This window comes from Hordeum vulgare, chromosome 2H (assembly GCF_904849725.1).
Source record: "Hordeum vulgare subsp. vulgare chromosome 2H, MorexV3_pseudomolecules_assembly, whole genome shotgun sequence".
Taxonomy (NCBI): Eukaryota; Viridiplantae; Streptophyta; class Magnoliopsida; order Poales; family Poaceae; genus Hordeum; species Hordeum vulgare.
The window spans coordinates 645,607,292-645,628,013 of record NC_058519.1 but is presented as its reverse complement, the minus strand read 5'-3'; the positions used below and the strand labels follow the sequence as shown (position 1 = coordinate 645,628,013).

Here is a 20,722-nt window from a genome sequence, read left to right as displayed (position 1 = left end):
AAGCTTAGGGTTTTGCATATTTTAGCATGATTGACATTAATAGAATTTATAATGAAATCATTGCAATCATGATTTTCATTCAAGGAGCCCCCGTGAATCATTTCATAAATTTCTTCATCATGATTTTCAGATTCATGCATCTCAAGCAAAACTCCATAAATATTGTCAAGTGCACTCAACTCAGTAGCAATTGGATCAACATAATTGGATCTCTTAAAGAGATTAGCAAGTGGATGGGGATCCATATCAATAGATTTTCAGCAAGCAAAGATGCAAGCATATTGAAGGCACATGGAGACACAAGCAAACGGAAAGCAAGAAATAGAAAGGGCGAACGAAAAAGGCAAAAACAATTTGTAAATTTTTGTTTTTCAGAAGTGGGGGAGAGGAAAACGAGAGGCTAAAAAGTAAATGCAAGAGATGAGTTTGCGACACTTACTTGGATGAGTTCTTGACTTGATCTTCCCCGGCAACGGCGCCAGAAATCCTTCTGCTACTTCTCAAACAACAACGCCAAAAATTGACACGTTGACGGAGACTTAGCTTGCGTTGATTTTTCCCTTGAAGAGGAAAGGGTGATGCAGCACAGGAGCAGTAAGTATTTCCCTCAGTTTGAGAACCAAGATTTCAATCCAGTAGGAGAATCTCGTCAAGTCCAGAGTACCTGCACAAACACAAAAGAGCTTGCACCCAACGCTATAAAGGGGTTGTCAATCTCTTCAAGATTGATTGCAAAGTGAGATTTGAAGGCGGAAAGTGCAACGAAGTAAAAGAGTAAGGCTGAAAATATGGTGTGAAGTAGACCCGGGGGCCATAGTGTTCACTAGAGGCTTCTCTCAAAATAGCAAATATTACGGTGGATGAAAAAATTACCGTCGAGCAACTGATAGAACCGCGCAAAGTCATGGCGATATCTAATGCAATGATCATACATATAGGCATCACGTTCGAGACAAGTAGACCGATACTTTTTGCATCTACTACTATTACTCCACACATCGACCGCTATCCAGCGCGCATCTAGTGTATTGAGTTCATGACGAACCACTACAAGGATACCCCCTGTAAAGCAACACAAATTTTACAACATTTTGACTATATGTTGCAGAATTTGCCATAGATACGGATATAAGCGTTGTAGCATATTGCAGGTTGATCTTGCCCCTATTGTAGTATACATATGAAAAAAGTAAACAAACGGAATGAGAGAGAGGGAGACACATGAAAAAGGAAGCCCGTGATTCCCCTCTTCTCTCCAAGATCATGACCACCTCTTCCTCCTCCTCGCCACCTCGCCATCGGATCTACCCCTCCCCTCCTCCCACCTCGCCACCGGATCTCCCCCTCCTCTCCACCCACCTCATAGCTCTGGCAGCTGCCGGATCCACCGCATCCCCCACCCTCGAGGTCCCCATCAAACCACGATGCCCTCCCATCCGACTCAATCAGGTGCTTGCGGCCACCCAAGACCACCCACGACCCTCCCCCTAGGGTTTCGGGTGCCGCCTCCGATGTCGATGGCCATGGCATCCTCCTCTCATTCGGTGAGTGCATCCCTTCCCCTGGCTACGTCCTCTCGCCCCCCTTCCTCTAACCACTATTATCCTCTTCTCATGTACATGTGCAGGGAGAAATCAGCTGCGTGTGAACTCCACCATGACGCTGCTGATGGTGATGTCAATGGATGGGATATGCCGCGGCATCGACAAGGATGGGCTAAGGAGGGAAGTTGAAAGGGAATACATGACCATGGAACTCGATGGCACAGTGCTGGGGGTGGAGGACATGGCCAACACGGCGTTGTATGTGGAGTCAGACGAGGCTAGGTATGTGACCATGACTTGGACTTCAAATTACCCCATGAGTTAAGGCTAAACCTCCTACGTACCCGTGTGTTGCGTAACCACTACTAAACATGTGAATATATCCTATGCTACCTCACCCAAAAAGCATGAAGATAATTGACCAACCTAGAACTATGGATTTAGTAGCCTCTTTGTTCTGTAGAGTTTTTTTGATTATCTATGTCTTGCGTGCTAATTAGATTGAATGGTATGATAGGGAAGGATGCATAAACGGACAACCCCTACATGCACAACACCAGTCACTGCCTTGAACACACGTCCAGAACTAATGCCAAAGATCGATAAATTTGAGTCTTGAATCATATGTTCTGAAACAACAGCCAATTATGTTGCAGGGATATGTCATAGAAGTGTTGTATCAGTGCAGGATACTGCACTAGGATGGTGATATGCCGGGATACACGCGAGATACGCATATCCATCGTAGCACATTTTATCAAATTAAAATAAAGACAAAAAAACAGAATACGGCTAGGACACGCAGGTATATATCAAGGATATGTAAGGACATGTTAACACTCGATCTCCAGCCCATCAGAAGGCCTACTCGATGGATAGATAAACCTAATCGCTAGAATCCTTCCTCTCGCTGTAATCTTGAAGTTGACAAATCACAAGACTAGTTTCAGCGCATCTCCAGACTCCCTTACGCCGCCGCCGCTGACACCTCACAACGCAGTTCATCTCCATTCTCTAAGTCTTCTTCATCGAGAATTTGTACTGTACGCAAGTAAGCTTCGATCCATTGCTTCAACTTATCTATTTTTAAGCATGTTACGGATTAGGATTTAAGGGATAATGAAGTACATATATTTATCTTAATGTTAGGGAATGTCGTGTAGGTCGAACAACTAATCCTATGTTCCCCGATCTGGGAGTGGGTATGGTAGTAATGTCGTCCATGATTCCGAGGACAACCAGTATACCAGTCCCGTACCATGATTCCACTACTAGGGAAAAGCCTAGTAGTAGCGCGGGTAATCGCGCTACTAGTAAGGCGCTACAACTATTACACCTATTTAACCTAGAACCCTAGAACATAACCTACCTAACATTTGCTAATTTGTTAATTGTACTAAGCTATCTATAGAGATGAGGGGAGGGGAGAGGTACTTACGGTGGTGAGCTCAACGACGGCGAGTGGAGGAGGAAGGATGTCGGCGAGGCAGGGGTGTCCGCGTCGGCGAGGCAGGGGCGATGACAAGGTAGGGGCGTCGGTGAGGTAGAGGCGGGGCGGCGGCGCAGAGTGGGGAGAGAGGGAGTGCGGGGCGGCGGCGGCATAGAGTTGCGAGGGAGGGAGTGTGGGGCGGCGGCGGTGACGGAGTGTGGAGAGGGAGAGAGGGAGAGAGTGAGAGAGAGGGGCCTAGGGAGGCGACGAAATGAAAAGTGCCCCACTTAGTAGTAGTGCGGTTGTAAAAACACACTGCTACTATTCTTTTAGTAGTAGCGTCGGCATTGGGGGCACACACTACTAAATCTAGCCCCGTCTCGAACGGTGGGGCAATATTAATAGTAGCGTGTTTCCTAAAGCCGCACTACTGATAAGTAGTTAGCAGTAGCGCCTGTACTGGAAGTGCGCTACTGATATGTAGCAGTAGCGCCGCCTTTTATCCAGCGCTACTGCTATTTTTCAGTGTATAAGGTTTTTTCTAGTAGTGTTCTCAGGAACACAAGGACTGCATCAAGGAGTTGGCACATGAAAATTGAAAATGCAGCAACTTTTTTATATCCATGATCAGGTTACTTTATAAACGTCAATTTTCTAACCCTCTAAATTAATGATTTTTATGCTGATTTTTTATGTATTTGTACATATACTCGTCGTATCCCCATTAGGCTATTTCAAGAAAATGTCGTTTTCCCGTAATGGTATCCCTGTACCATGTAACATAATTGACAAGCCATGTAAATTGGATTCAGCCGTATTTGAATATGTTTTATCCTTTTTATAAGTGTATTTTTATGGTATCAATTATTTTGTACTGTAGGGAGCTCTCAAACTGCACATAGTCAAGATTAATGCTATGGTACCATCGATGATTCCAGCGGAAGATATTTGTAACCTCAAGTGTTGTACAAGGTTACTATTTGCCAATGTGTCATCATGTGTTTCCATTATTTTTTCAAACCTCTAGTATATCATCAGATTCCTTTTCTTCTATGGTAGAATTGGTTTGGCAAAACTGTATGCAACTACGACCATGAAATTGTATTGAGAATTATGCAAAGAGTGAAGTCATCATTTCTCGAGGAGTTGGACTTGTAGTGATGTGCATGCCCCACAATTACCGTTTGATGTCCTTGATATTATTATAACTTTAATATGATCCAAACACACGCAACCTCATTTACCAACTATTTATATATATACTTCTATGCCCGATAGAAAACATAATATGAATTTTCTTTTGGCAATGTTTATGAAACGTGAATGAAGTAAGATGTCAGAAACCAAGTGAAGAAATTGATAGATATTTTATTGGCCTAGCTCTTAAAAACTATATGTAAAAAATATCTTTCTACAATTTCAGTATTAGCAAACTAATTATGATGACAGTAGTAGACTGAAGTTTGATTTACATCTTTATAACTTCGTTTCATTAATAAAAAGGTTTGATTATTTAAACATTGCAATTACGTGGCTTTATCCTTATTTTTCATGGTATCATGTCTCCACTTACATTTAACAAGTACGTAACTCTTTTTCTAGTTGTAAGATCTGATCCTAAATTTAACCTTGATGGTCCTGAAACTGCGAATGAATTCTGGGCACTTCATGTTCATATGACACTTGTGAAAACTGAAGATTTGATACGGAGTCGCAAAACCTATAATATTCTTGATAATGCAGAAAAAACAAAGATTGCATTCTGTTTAACATTTGTATGTGAAACATCATGCCTCTATCACTACTTGTGTAATCTCAATGCATCGTGTATTAACAGTTCATTTTGTTATTTTCTTTGTAGATTCAGAAGATATATGGATGAGGCAATTATACTTCAATGATGGTGATGGTATTCTGGTTCATGATGACGATGACAGATACTTTTAGTTTTAGTTAAGTTAGTAGGTATGTTGTTCCTCTTGGATCATGTTGCTCGATTAAGTTTTTGTTAAGTTGTAGGGATGTTGATGGATGGTTTCAATTTAAGTTTTGTTGTCAAGAGCATATTTGAATTATGCATCACATTTGGATGATGTTCCTCCTGTAATATCCACTATTGTAATCCAAAAGTTTATCCAATATATGATTTCTCCCTTTCTCCTTTCGTACATATATTCTCTTCTCTTTTGCTCATTTACTATAGATAAATGAGAAGCATTATGTGGACCATTAATTTAATTGATGGAAAGAATAAGCGTTGCATATTCTCAGTTGCCAGGCAATTAGATTTGGACTCATGTACATTAAGTACAACATATAAAAGTGTTGTAAAATTCTGTTTTATGTGTTGCACTCTTGCAACGATCCATTTTACCGACGGAAGTATAAGCGTTGCATTATGCGCTAGCAACACTGGATAAGGCAATGCATCCCAAACCATTGGTAAAGACACTAACTACGCATATGGACTTTTAGATACATAAAAAAGCGTTGCTATAGGGGGGGTCCTGTTGTAGTGAACAGAGTAACACCTTAAGCAAGATGAAATGATGTAGAGGGATAAACTCAAACCAACGATGAAAACCCCATCTTTCTACCCTTGATGGCAATAACACGATACGTGCCTCGCTACCCCTTCTATCACTGGGTGAGGTCACCGCACGGTATGAACCCAAAACCAAGCACTTCTCCCATTGCAAGAATCATACATCAAGTTGGCCAAACAAAACCCACAACTCGAAGAGAATTACAAGGATATGAAATCATGCATAAGAGAGATCAGAAGAAACTCAAATAAGATTCATAGATAATCTGATCATAAATCCACAATTCATCGGATCTCGACAAACACACCGCAAAAGAAGATTACATCGGATAGATCTCCATGAAGATCATGGAGAACTTTGTATTGAAGATCCAAGAGAGAGAAGAAGCCATCTAGCTACTAGCTATGGACCCGTAGGTCTATGGTGAACTACTCACGCATGATTGGAGAAGTCATGGTGTTGATGAAGAAGGCCTCCGTATCTGAATCTCCCCTCCGGGAGGGCACCAGATCGTGCCCCAGATGGGATCTTGCGGAGACAGAAGCTTGCGGCGGTGGAAAAGTATTTTCGTCGATCTCTTGATTTTTTCTGGGATTTTAGAGAATTTATAGGCGAAGGAGCTAGGACAGGCGTGTTGGGGAACGTCGCATGGGAAACAAAATTTTTCCTATGCACACGAAGACCTATCATGGTGATGTCCATCTACGAGAGGGGATTTCCGATCTACGTACCCTTGTAGATCGCACAACAGAAGTGTTAGTGAACGCGGTTGATGTAGTGGAACGTCGTCACGTCCCTCGATCCGCCCCGCGAACCGTCCCACGAACCGTCCCGCGATCCGTCTCATGATCTAGTGCCGAACGGACGGCCCCTCCGCGTTCAGCACACGTACAGCTCGACGATGATCTCGGCCTTCTTGATCCAGCAAGAGAGACGGAGAGGTAGATGAGTTCTCCGGAAGCGTGACGGCACTCTGGAGGTTGGTGGTGATCTGATCTCAGCACGGCTCCGTCCGAGCTCCGCAGAAACGCGATCTAGAGGAAAAACCGTGGAGGTATGTGGTCGGGCTGCCGTGGCAAAGTTGTCTCAAATCAGCCCTAAAACCCCACTATATATAGGAGGGAGGGGGGGCCTTGCCTTGAGGCTCAAGGAGCCCCAAGGGGATCGGCCGAACCAAGGGGGGGAAGTCCTCCCCTTCCAAACCGAATCCAACTAGGTTTGGAAGGTGGAGTCCTTCTCTCCTTTCCCACCTCCCCTTTTTTTTCTTTCTCTTTGATTTCTTATCCTTTGGCGCATAGGGCCTTCTTGGGCTGTCCCACCAGCCCACCAAGGGCTGGTGCGCCACCCCCAAGGCCTATGGGCTTCCCCGGGGTGGGTTGCCCCCCGGTGAACACCCGAACCCATTCGTCATTCCCAGCACATTCCCGGTAACTCCAAAAACCTTCCGGCAATCAAAAAAGGTCATCCTATATATCAATCTTCGTTTCCGGACCATTCCGGAAACCCTCGAGACGTCCGTGATCTCATCTGGGACTCCGAACAACATTCGGTAACCAACCATATAACTCAAATATGCATAAAACAACGTCGAACCTTAAGTGTGCAGACCCTGCGGGTTCGAGAACTATGTAGACATGACCCGAGTGACTCCTCGGTCAATACCCAATAGCGGGACCTGGATGCCCATATTGGATCCCACATATTCTACGAAGATTTTATCGTTTGAACCTCAGTGCCAAGGATTCATATAATCTCGTATGTCATTCCCTTTGTCCTTCGGTATGTTACTTGCCCGAGATTCGATCGTCGGTATCCGCATACCTATTTCAATCTTGTTTACCGGCAAGTCTCTTTACTCGTTCCGTAATACAAGATACCGTGACTTACACTAAGTCACATTGCTTGCAAGGCTTGTGTGTGATGTTGTATTACCGAGTGGGCCCCGAGATACCTCTCCGTCACACGGAGTGACAAATCCCAGTCTCGATCCATACTAACTCAACGAACACCTTCAGAAATACCTGTAGAGCATCTTTATAGGCACCCAGTTACGTTGCGACATTTGATACAGTTATATGATCTCATGGTCATAGGAACAAATACTTGACACGCAGAAAACAGTAGCAACAAAATGACACGATCAACATGCTACGTCTATTAGTTTGGGTCTAGTCCATCACATGATTCTCCTAATGATGTGATCCCGTTATCAAGTAACAACACTTGCCTATGGCCAGGAAACCTTGACCATCTTTGATCAACGAGCTAGTCAACTAGAGGCTTACTAGGGATAGTGTTTTGTCTATGTATCCACACATGCACTGTGTTTCCAATCAATACAATTATAGCATGGATAATAAATGATTATCATGAACAAAGAAATATAATAATAACTAATTTATTATTGCCTCTAGGGCATATTTCAAACAGTCTCCCACTTGCACTAGAGTCAATAATCTAGTTCACATCACCATGTGATTCCAACGAATCCAACACCCATATAGTTATGGGGTCTGATCACGTCTTGCTCGTGAGAGAGGTTTTAGTCAATGGTTCTGAAACTTTCAGATCCGTGTGTTCTTTACAAATCTTTATGTCATCTTATAGATGCTGCTACTATGTGCTATTCGGAAATACTCCAAATATCTACTCTACTATACGAATCCGTTTCACTACTCATAGTTATTCGGATTAGTGTCAAAGCTTGCATCGACGTAACCCTTTACGACGAACACTTTAACCACCTCCATAATCGAGAAAAATTCCTTAGTCCATCAGTTACTAAGGATAAATTTTGACCGCTGCTAGTGATTCAATCATGGATCACTTTCTGTACCTCTCAACAGACTTTGAGTCAAGGCACACATCAGGTGCGGTACCCAGCATGGCATACTTCAGATTCTACGGCCAAGGCATATAAGACGACCTTCGTCTATCCTCTTTATTCTGCCGGGGTCGGGTTTTTGAGTCTTACTCAAATTCACACCTTACAACGCAACCAAGAACTCCTTCTTTGCTGATCTATTTTGAACTCCTTCAAAAACTTTTCAAGGCATGCATCTTGTTGAAACTTCCATTAAGCGCTTTCGATCTATCTCCATAGATCTTTGATGCTCAACGTTCAAGTAGCGCAATCCAGGTACTCCTTTGAAAACTCCTTTCAAATAACCTTGTATGCTTTATAGAAATTCTACATTACTTCTGATCCACAATATGTCAACCACATATACTTATTAGAAATTCTATAGTGCTCCCACTCACTTCTTTGGAAATACAAGTTTCTCATAAACCTTGTACAAACCCAAAATGTTTGATCATCTCATCAAAGTGTATATTCCAACTCCGAGATGCTTGCACCAGTCCATTGAAGGATCACTGGAGCTTGCATACTTGCTAGTATCTTTAGGATCGACAAAACCTCTTGGTTGTATCACATACAATGTTCGCTCAAGGAAACTGTCGAGGAAACAATGTTTTGACATCCTATGTGCAACATTTCATAAATAATGCAGCAACTACTAACATAATTCTAACAGACTTTTAGCATCACTACGAGTGAGAAAGTCTCATCATAGTCAACTGTTTGATCTTGTCGGAAACATCTTTGCGACAAGTCGAGCTTTTCTTAATAGTGACTTATCACCATCATCGTCTGTCTTCCTTTTAAAGATCCATCTTTACTCAATAGTCCTATGACCATCAAGTAGTTCTTCCAAAGTCTACACTTTGTTTTCATACATGGATCCTCTCTCGGATTTCATGGCCTCGAGCCATTTGTCGGAATCCGGGCCCACCATTGCTTTCTTCATAACTCGTAGGTTCACTGTTGCTCAACAACATTACCTTCAAGACAGGGTTACCGTACCACTCTGCAGTAGTACGCGACCTTGTCAACCTACGAGGTTTGTATTAACTTGATCCAATGCTCGATGATTACCATCATCAGCTTTCACTTCAATTGGTGTAGGCGCCACAGGAACAACTTCCTACGCCCTGCTACACACTGGTTGAAGTGATGGTTCAATAACCTCATCAAGTTCTACCACCCTCCCACTCAATTCTTTCGAGAGAAACCTTTCCTCGATAAAGGATCCGTTTCTAGAAACAAACACTTTGCTTTCGGATCTGAGATAGGAGATGTATCCAACTGTTTTGGATATCCTATGAAGATGCATTTATCCGCTTTGGGTTTGAGCTTAGTCGACTGAAACTTTTTCACACAACTGTCGAAGCCCCAAACTTTCAAGAAACGACAGTTTAGACTTCTCTAAGCCTCAGTCTATACTGTGTCATCTCAACAGAAATACGCGGTGCCCTATTTAAAGTGAATGCGGTTGTCTCTAATGCATAACTCATAAACGATAGTGCTAATTCGATAAGAGACATCATAGCATGCGCCATACCAAATAGTGCATGGCTATGACGTTCAAACACATCATCACACTATGATGTTCCAGGTGGCATGAACTGCGAAACAATATCCACATTGTCTTAACTGCGTACCAAAACTCGTAACTCAGATATTCATTTCTATGATCATATCATAGACAGTTTATCCTATCGTTACGACGAACTTCACTCCTGAAACAGAATTGAACTTTTCAATATTTCAGACTTGTGATTCATTAAGAAAGTACTCTTGTATCTACTCAAATTGTCATTGAAGTAAGAACATAATGATATCCACTGCGTGCCTCAGCACCCATTGGACTGCATACATCAAAATGTATCACTTCCAACAAGTTACTATCTTGTTTCATCTCAATGAAAACAAGGCCTTGCTCATGCGGTATGATTTGCATGTCACTAGTGATTCAAAATCAAGTGAGTATAAAGATCCATCAGCATGGAGCTTCTTCATGCAATTTATACCAACATGACTCAAGCGGCAGCGCCACAAGTAAGTGGTACTATCATCATTTCCTCGTATCTTTTGACACCAATATCATGAACATGTGTAACACTACGATCGAGATTCAATAAACCATTGAAGATGATTATTCAAGCAAATAGAGTAACCATTATTCTCTTTAAATGAATAATCGTATTGCAATAAACACAATCCAATCATGTTCATGCTTAACGCAAGCACCAAATAACAATTATTTCTGTTTAACATCAATCCCGATGGTAAAGGGAGCGTGCGACGTTTTGATCATATCAATCTTGGAAACACTTCCAACACGTATCGTCACCTTGCCTTTAGCTAGTCTCCGTTTACGCCGTAGCTATCATTTCGTGTTACTAATCACTTAGCAACCGAACCGGTATCCAATACCCTCATGCTACTAGGAGTACTAGTAAAGTACACATCAACATCATGTATATTAAATATACTTCTTTCGACTTTTGCCAGCGTTCTTATCTACCAAGTATCTTGAGTTGCTCCGCCTCAGTGACTGTTCCCCTCATTACAGAAGCACTTAGTCTCGGGTTTGGGTTTAATCTTGGGTCTCTTCATTAGTGCAGCAACTGTTTTGCCGTTTCACGAAGTATCCCTTCTAGCCCTTGCCTTTCTTGAAACTTAGTGGTTTTACTAACCATCAACTATTGATGCTCCTTCTTGATTTCTACTTTCGCAGTGTCGAACATCGCGAATCGCTCAAGGATCATGGTATCTATCCTTGATATGTTATAGTTCATCACGAAGCTCTCACAGCTTGGTGGCAGTGACTTTGGAGAACCATCACTATCTCATCTGGAAGATTAACTCCCACTTGATTCAAGCGATTGTCGTACTCAGACAATCTGAGCACATGCTCAACAATTGAGTTTTTCTCCTTTACTTTTTGGACAAAGAATCTTGTTGGAGGTCTCGAACCTCTTAACAAGGGCACAAGCATGAAATCACAATTTCATCTCTTTAGAACATCACTTATGTTCCGTGACGTTTCAAAAACGTCTTCGGCGCCTTGCTTCTAAGCCATTAAGTATTTTGCACTGAACTATTGTGTAGTCATCAGAAACGTGTATGTCGGATGTTCACAACATCTACACACGACGCTCGAGGTGCAAAACACCGAGTGGTGCATTAAGGACATAAGCCTTCTGCGCAGCAACGAGGACAATCCTCGGTTTTACAGACTCAGTCTGCAAAGTTTGCTACTATCAACTTTCAACTAAATTTTCTCTAGGAACATATAAAAACAGTAGAGCTATAGCGCAAGCTACATCGTAATTCGCAAAGACCATTAGACTATGTTCATGAAAATTAGTTCAATTAATCATATTACTTAAGAACTCCCACTCAAAAATACATCTCTCTAGTCATTTGAGTGGTACATGATCCAAATCCACTATCTCAAGTCCGATCATCACGTGAGTCGAGAATAGTTTCAGTGGTAAGCATCTCTATGCTAATCATATCAACTATACGATTCATGCTCGACCTTTCGGTCTCATGTGTTCCGAGGCCATGTCTGCACATGCTAGGCTCGTCAAGCTTAACCCGAGTGTTCCGCGTGTGCAACTGTTTTGCACCCGTTGTATGTGAACGTTGAGTCTATCACACCCGATCATCACGTGGTGTCTTGAAACGAAGAACTGTCGCAACGGTGCACAGTCAGGGAGAACACAATTTCGTCTTGAAATTTTAGTGAGAGATCACCTCATAATGCTACCGTCGTTCTAAGCAATATAAGGTGCATAAAAGGATTAACATCACATGCAATTCATAAGTGACATGATATGGCCATCATCATGTGCTTCTTGATCTGCATCAGCAAAGCACCGACACGATCTTCTTGTCACCAGCGTCACACCATGATCTCCATCAACGTGTATCCATCGGGGTTGTCGTTCTACTCATGCTATTACTACTAAAGCTACATCCTAGCAAAATAGTAAACGCATCTGCAAGCACAAACGTTAATTTAAAGACAACCCTATGGCTCCTGCCGGTTGCCGTACCATCGACGTGCAAGTCGATATTATCTATTACAACATGATCATCTCATACATCCAATATATCACATCACATCGTTGGCCATATCACATCACAAGCATACCCTGCAAAAACAAGTTAGACGTCCTCTAATTTTATTGTTGCATGTTTTACGTGGTGACCATGGGTATCTAGTAGGATCGCATCTTACTTACGCAAACACCACAACGGAGATATATGAATTGCTATTTAACCTTATACAAGGACCTCCTCGGTCAAATCCGATTCAACTAAAGTTGGAGAAACCGACACTTGCCAGTCATCTTTGAGCAACGGGGTTACTCGTAGCGATGAAACCAGTCTCTCGTAAGCGTACGAGTAATGTCGGTCCAAGCCACTTCAATCCAACAATACCGCGGAATCAAGAAAAGACTAAGGAGGGCAGCAAAACGCACATCACCGCCCACAAAAACTTTTGTGTTCTACTCGAGAAGACATCTACGCATGAACCTAGCTCTGATATCACTGTTGGGGAACGTCGCATGGGAAACAAAAATTTTCCTACGCGCACGAAGACCTATCATGGTGATGTCCATCTACGAGAGGGGATTTCCGATCTTACGTATCCTTGTAGATCGCACAACAGAAGCGTTAGTGAACGCGGTTGATGTAGTGGAACATCCTCACGTCCCTTGATCCGCCCCGCGAACCGTCCCACGAACCGTCCCGCGATCCGTCTCACAATCTAGTGCCGAACGGACGGCACCTCCGCGTTCAGCACACGTACAGCTCGACGATGATCTCGGCCTTCTTGATACATCAAGAGAGACGGAGAGGTAGATGAGTTCTCCGACAGCGTGACGGTGCTCCGGAGGTTGGTGGTGATCTGATCTCGGCAGGGCTCCGCCCGAGCTCCGCAGAAACGCGATCTAGAGGAAAAACCGTGGAGGTATGTGGTCGGGCTGTCGTGGCAAAGTTGTCTCAAATCAGCCCTAAAACCCCACTATATATAGGAGGGAGGGGGGCCTTGCCTTGAGGCTCAAGGAGCCCCAAGGGGGTCGGCCGAACCAAGGGGGGGAAGTCCTCCCCTTCCAAACCGAATCCAACTAGGTTTGGAAGGTGGAGTCCTTCTCTCCTTTCCCACCTCCCTTTTTTTTCTCTTTGATTTCTTATCCTTTGGCGCATAGGGCCTTCTTGGGCTGTCCCACCAGCCCACCAAGGGCTGGTGCGCCACCCCCAAGGCCTATGGGCTTCCCCGGGGTGGGTTGCCCCCCCCCCCCCCCCGGTGAACACCCGAAACCCATTCGTCATTCCCGGCACATTCCCGGTAACTCCGAAAACCTTCCGGCAATCAAATGAGGTCATCCTATATATCAATCTTCGTTTCCGGAAACCCTCGAGACGTCCTGATCTCATCCGGGACTCCAAACAACATTCGGTAACCAACCATATAGCTCAAATACGCATAAAACAACGTCGAACCTTAAGTGTGCAGACCCTGCGGGTTCGAGAACTATGTAGACATGACCCGAGTGACTCCTCGGTCAATACCCAATAGCAGGACCTGGATTCCCATATTGGATCCCACATATTCTACGAAGATCTTATCGTTTGAACCTCAGTGCCAAGGATTCATATAATCCCGTATGTCATTCCCTTTGTCCTTCGGTATGTTACTTGCCCGAGATTCGATTGTCGGTATCCGCATACCTATTTCACTCTCGTTTACCGGCAAGTCTCTTTACTCGTTCCGTAATACAAGATCCCGTGACTTACACTAAGTCACATTGCTTGCAAGGCTTGTGTGTGATGTTGTATTACCGAGTGGGCCCTCAGATACCTCTCCGTCACACGGAGTGACAAATCCCAGTCTCGATCCATACTAACTCAACGAACACCTTCGGAAATACCTGTAGAGCATCTTTATAGTCACCCAGTTACGTTGCGACGTTTGATACACACAAAGTATTCCTCCGGTGTCAGTGAGTTATATGATCTCATGGTCATAGGAACAAATACTTGACACGCGGAAAACAGTAGCAACAAAATGACACGATCAACATGCTACGTCTATTAGTTTGGGTCTAGTCCATCACATGATTCTCCTAATGATGTGATCCCGTTATCAAGTAACAACACTTGCCTATGGCCAGGAAACCTTGACCATCTTTGATCAATGAGCTAGTCAACTAGAGGCTTACTAGGGACAGTGTTTTGTCTATGTATCCACACATGCACTGTGTTTCCAATCAATACAATTATAGCATGGATAATAAACAATTATCATGAACAAAGAAATATAATAATAACTAATTTATTATTGTCTCTAGGGCATATTTCCAACAAGGCGAGGCCCAGGGATCCCACAATCCTGGGAGGTGCGGGCCCCCCTGGCCGCGCCTAGGGGGCTTGTGGGGTCCCCTGCTGGCCCCTGCCTTGGTTCTCAAGTTTGACGCGTATCTTTTGTTCCGGAAGTTTTATTCCGTTTGGACTCCGTTTAAAATCTTCCTCTGAAAAGGGTCAACAACACGGAAAAACAGGAACTGGCACTTGGCACTGAGTTAATAAGTTAGTCCCAAAAAAGATATAAAAGGCATACAAAATATCCAAAGTTTGACAAGATAATAGCATGAAACCATCAAAAATTATAGATACGTCGGAGATGTATCACTGATGTGCGAGCATGGAATCCAGGGAATAAATGTGTATGATTTAATGGAATATCTAACGCGAGGAGGTCCATTGCTTGTGCCACTAAAGTAAGTTTGCAAATTAGTTGGAATTTATCAGTTGTAGCTCACTTGTGCAGCATTGCAAAAATATTCTAGGGTTAACTGTTCATTGTTCATAATCACTATTCATTGTTCATGATTACTATTCATGTTTGATAAGATGAACATGCCAAAATAGTTGTTGTTTAGTTTTGGTCAATTTAGTTTTTTTTGTTTATCAATGTATATGGGCTTCAAACATAATCTTGTTTCTTTAGATTAACTTTTAACTAAATCTTTGGCTTCACTGCTAATAGTTAACTAAATATTTAATTGAATCTTTATTCTAACTAAATCTCTACCTTGACTGACTATGAAACTTAACTGACTCTATAAATTAATTGAATCTATTACTTAACTGAACCTGTAACTTAACTGTCTTTGTAACTTATGACTGAATCTTGGAACTGTAATTCGTATTACAGGGAGTTAATAACTGTGGAGTAGTGTAGTGGGTTGATGAGGAGTGGCCAGAGCATCTGCAAAATTCTCTCCACAAACTATGGCTCACGTATGAGGATAGAAAGCATGATAATAGGATGGCATGCTTGGAACATTCATCTACTATCCACAATCCCATAGAACAGAAAAAACAAGTTGCGGGAGACTTTTGAGAAGCTTGTGGAAGATGTCAACAACTTCTTTAATTCCCATGATAATCTTCCACAAGAAAACAACCAGTAGGATGTTGAGAACATTACAATCAATGTGGACAACAGCATGAAAAATATGAGTGAACAACTTGTTTCAAAGGATGCTGGGATCACTAAATTGAAGTATGTTGTTCACTACTTGAAGTTCATCCATCTAGCTCAAGGCGATGGCATTAGAAATTTGAAGTTCAATCATCTTAAAGAGAAGAAAAAGATGAGCTCTGATAAAAGGACTTTGAAGTTTTGCTTTGCTGACGTGAAGAAAGAGAAGGAGAAGTTGGATGGTTGCATTGCAGAGATGATGAAAGACAAGGAGAAGTTGAGCATTAAGAAGAGTACTCTGGAGTACTGCATTGCTGACCTAAAGAAAGCAGTGAAGTTAACAAGAGGAAGCTAAAGGAGATCAAGTGTATTTGTGATGAAGAATAAATTATGATGTGATCTGACCATGTGGGTCGTTATCTTTAGTTACAAGCTTTGGAATATGGCTTGCAATATGTTATATTTGAATCTCCTAAACAAGTTACTTTTGTAGCATTGAACCATGGCTCATACGTTGTTTGTTGAATCCTTTAGTTAAGGTGAATTGTTAGTGATGAAATTATGATGCATATGTGTGATGAATTTGTTGGGGAACGTCGCATGGGAAACAAAAAATTTCCTACGCGCACGAAGACCTATCATGGTGATGTCATCTACGAGAGGGAGATTGGATCTACGTACCCTTGTAGATCGCTAAGCGGAAGCGTAGATAACGCGGTTGATGTAGTGGAATGTTTCCGCGATTCAGATCGCCGTAGTCATACTGTCTCCTCACGATCCGTCCCGCGAACTTCATCACGATCCGTCCCGCGAACTTCATCACGATCCTTCCCGATCTAGTGCCGAACGGACGGCACCTCCGCGTTCAACACACGTACAGCTCCGATCTCCACCTTCTTGACCCAGAAAGAGGGGGCGGAGAGGTAGAAGAGTTCTCCGGCAGCGTGACGGCGCACCGGTGGTGGTGATGATCTACTCCGACAGGGCTTCGCCTAAGCTCCGCAGAAATACGATCTAGAGGAAAAACTGCGTGGTATAGGGTCGAGCAGCACGTGGCAAAGTTGTGTCTCAAAAACTCTCAATACCTCTAGTATATATAGGTGGGAGGGAGGGGAGGAGGCAGCCTCAAACCCTCAAGGTTTGGCCGAAATTGGAGGTGGAGGAGTCCTACTCCAATCCTACTTGGAGTAGGATTCCACCTTCCCACTTGGAAACTCTTTCCACCTTGTGTTTTTCCTTCTCAATCCTTATGGGCCTTAGTGGGAACTTATTCCAGCCCACTAGGGGCTGGTTTATCTCTTCCCATAGCCCATGAGACCCATTGGGGCGTGACACCCCTCCCGATGGTCCCCGGCACCCCTCCCGACACTCTCGGTACACTATCGATGAGCTCGAAACTTTTCTGGTGACCAAAACAGGACTTCCTATATATCAATCTTTACCTCCGAACCATTCCGGAGCTCCTCGTGACGTCCTGGATCTCATCCGGGACTCCGAACAACTTTCGGTTACCAACACCTATAACTCAACTATACCGAAACGTCACCGAACCTTAAGTGTGCAGACCCTGCGGGTTCGAGAACTATGCAGACATGACCCGAGACACTCCTTGGTCAATATCCAACAGCGGGATCTGGATGTCCATATTGGATCCTACATATTCTCCGAAGATCTTACCGGTTGAACCTTAGTGCCAAGGATTCATATAATACCGTATGTAATTCCCTTTGTCAATCGGTATGTTACTTGCCCGAGATTCGATCGTCGGCATCCGCATACCTATTTCAATCTTGTTACCGGCAAATCTCTTTAATCGTTCCGTAATACAAGATCCCGTGACTCACACTTGAGTCATATTGCTTGCAAGGCTTATATGTGATGTTGTATTACCGAGTGGGCCCCGAGATACCTCTCCGTCACACGGAGTGACAAATCCCAATTCTTGATCCATACTAACTCAACGGACACCTTCGGAGATACCTGTAGAACACCTTTATAGCCACCCAGTTACGTTGTGACGTTTGATGCACACAAGGTATTCCTCGGTGCCAATGAGTTATATGATCTCATGGTCATAGGAACAAATACTTGACACACAGAAAACAATAGCAATAAAACGACACGATCAATATGCTACGTTCATAGTTTGGGTCTTGTCCATCACATGATTCTTCTAATGATGTGATCCCATTATCAAGTGACAACACTTGCCTATGGCCAGGAAACCTTGACCATCTTTGATCAACGAACTAGTCAACTAGAGGCTCACTAGGGACAGTGTGTTGTCTATGTATCCACACATGTATTTGAGTTTCCAGTCAATACAATTCTAGCATGGTTAATAAACGATTATTATGAACAAGGAAATATAATAGTAACTAATTTATTATTGCCTCTAGGGCATATTTCCAACAGTCTCCCACTTGCACTAGAGTCAATAATCTAGTTCACATCACCATGTGATTTTAACGAATCCAACAACCATATAGTTCTGGGGTCTGATCACGTCTCGCTCGTGAGAGAGGTTTTAGTCAACGGTTCTAAAAGTTTCAAATCCGTGTGTGCTTTACAAATCTTTATGTCATCTTATAGATGTTGCTACTACGTGCTATTCGGAAATACTCCAAATATCTACTCTACTATACGAATCCGTTTTACTACTCATAGTTATTCGGATTAGTGTCAAAGCTTGCATCAATGTAACCCTTTACGACGAACTCTTTAACCACCTCCATAATCAAGAAAAATTCCTTAGCCTATTAGGTACTTAGGATAACTTTGACCGCTATTCAGTGATTCAATCCTGGATCACTCTTTGTACCTCTTAACAGACTTGTGAGAAGGCACACATCATGTGCGGTACACAGCATGACATACTACAGAGTCTACGGCTAAGGCATAGGGGATGACCTTCGTCCTTTCTCTTTCTTCCGCCGTGGTCGGGCTTTTGAGTCTTACTCATATTCACACCTTACAACACAACCAAGAACTCTTTCTATTTTGAACTCCTTCAAAAAGTTGTGAAGGCATGCATTTCATTTGAAAGTTCTATTTAGCATTTTGATCTATCTCCATAGATCTCGATACTCAATGTTCCAGGTCTTCCTTTGAAAAAACCCTTTCAAACAACCTTTATGCTCTACAGAAATTCTACATTACTTCCTGATCAACAATATGTCAACCACATATACTTTATCAGAAATACTATAGTGCTCCCACTCACTTCTTTGGAAATACAAGTTTCTCATAAACCTTGCACAAAACCAAAAAGCTTTGATCATCTCATGAAAGAATATATTCCAACTCCGAGATGCTTGCACCAGTCCATAAAAGGATCGTTGGAGCTTGCATACTTGTTAGTATCCTTAGGATCGACAAAACCTTCTGGTTGTATCATTGATCCTGCAATCTGTGGCGTTAGCTAGATGAATGCTTATGACAACAAACCTTCTCCTGCAACGACACCAGAAGAATGCTGAAAGCACTCCCCAGTAATGAGACTAGAAGAATGTTGTTGATGGCCCACCAGCGCGTGGGTTCGCAGCAGTTTTTGAGGGTAGAGTATTCGACCCAAATTTGTAGATCGCCTAAAGGAGGTGAGAGAATACTCTCGAGTATTAGCAGCTGAATTTGTCAGATTCAACCACACTTGAAAGATTAGTATCTGCAAGCAAAGTAGTAACAACAAAGTAACGAGTAGTGGCAGTGTAACGAGCAATAGCACTGGCAAGGAACAACAGTAGTGACAGCGGTAGCAAGTAGCAACAGTAGCAAGCGACAGTAGTAGTAGCAGCAGCAGAGCAAGACAAGTAACAATAGTAGCAACAGTAGTAGCAGCAGCAGCAGAGCAAAACAAGTAACATCAGCAGTAGGACAAACTCGTAGGCAATGGGTCGGTGATTTGATTGGATTATATTCATCCTGCAACAGCTATAACACGGAGAGATAAGTGGCTAGCTCCCGTTCGTCAATGTGATGTAGGCATGCATTCCGTGTGTCGTCATACGTGGTTAGGGAAAAGAGCTTGCATGACATCTATTGTCCATCCCTCCCGTGGCAGCGGGGTCCAAAAGGAAACTACGGGATAGTAAGGTTCTCCTTTTAATAAAGAACCGAACCAACGCATTAGCACTTGGTGAACACATGAACTCCTCAAAATATGGTCATCACCGGGAGTGGTTCCGGTTATTGTCACTCCGGGGTTGCCGGATCATAACACATAGTAGGTAACTACAACTTGCAAGATCAGATCTAAAACACACATATATTGGTGACAACATAATAATTTCAGATCTAAAATCATGGCACTCGGGCCCTAGTGACAAGCATTAAAAGCATGGCAAAGTAGTAGCAACATCAATCTCAGAACATATTGGATACTAGGGATCAATCCCCATCAAAACTAACTCGATTACATGATAGATCACATCCTACTCATCACCGCCCATCGAGCCTACGAATAGATTACTCACGAACGACGAAGAGCTTCATGGAATTGGAGAGGGAAGAAGGTTGATGATGACGATGGCGATGATTTCCCCTCTCCGGAGCCCAAGACGGACTCCAGGTCTGCCCTCCAGATGAAGAACAGGAGGTGGTGGCGCCTCCGTATCGAAAACGCGACGAAAACTTCTCTTTTTATTTTTTTCTGGGACGAAAGGCAACTTATAGAGCTGGAGTTGGGGGCGGCAGGTGCCTGTGGGACCCACAAGCGTGCCTACCGCCACCAGGGGGGTGGTGGCAGGGCAGGGGCTTGTGGCCCACTGGCCCACCCCGTGAGGTGGAACTTGGCGCAGATATTTTTTATATTTTCCAAAACTGCTCCCCGTAAATTTTCAGGACGTTTGGAGAACT

The 20,722-nt window shown here is 43.1% G+C and overlaps 1 pseudogene; it reads left to right on the top strand.

Annotated features, from left to right (window-relative positions):
- Window positions 1–1,656: 1,656 nt before the first annotated feature.
- Window positions 1,657–16,255, top strand: LOC123428895 (annotated as a pseudogene).
- The last annotated feature ends 4,467 nt before the right edge of the window (window positions 16,256–20,722 follow it).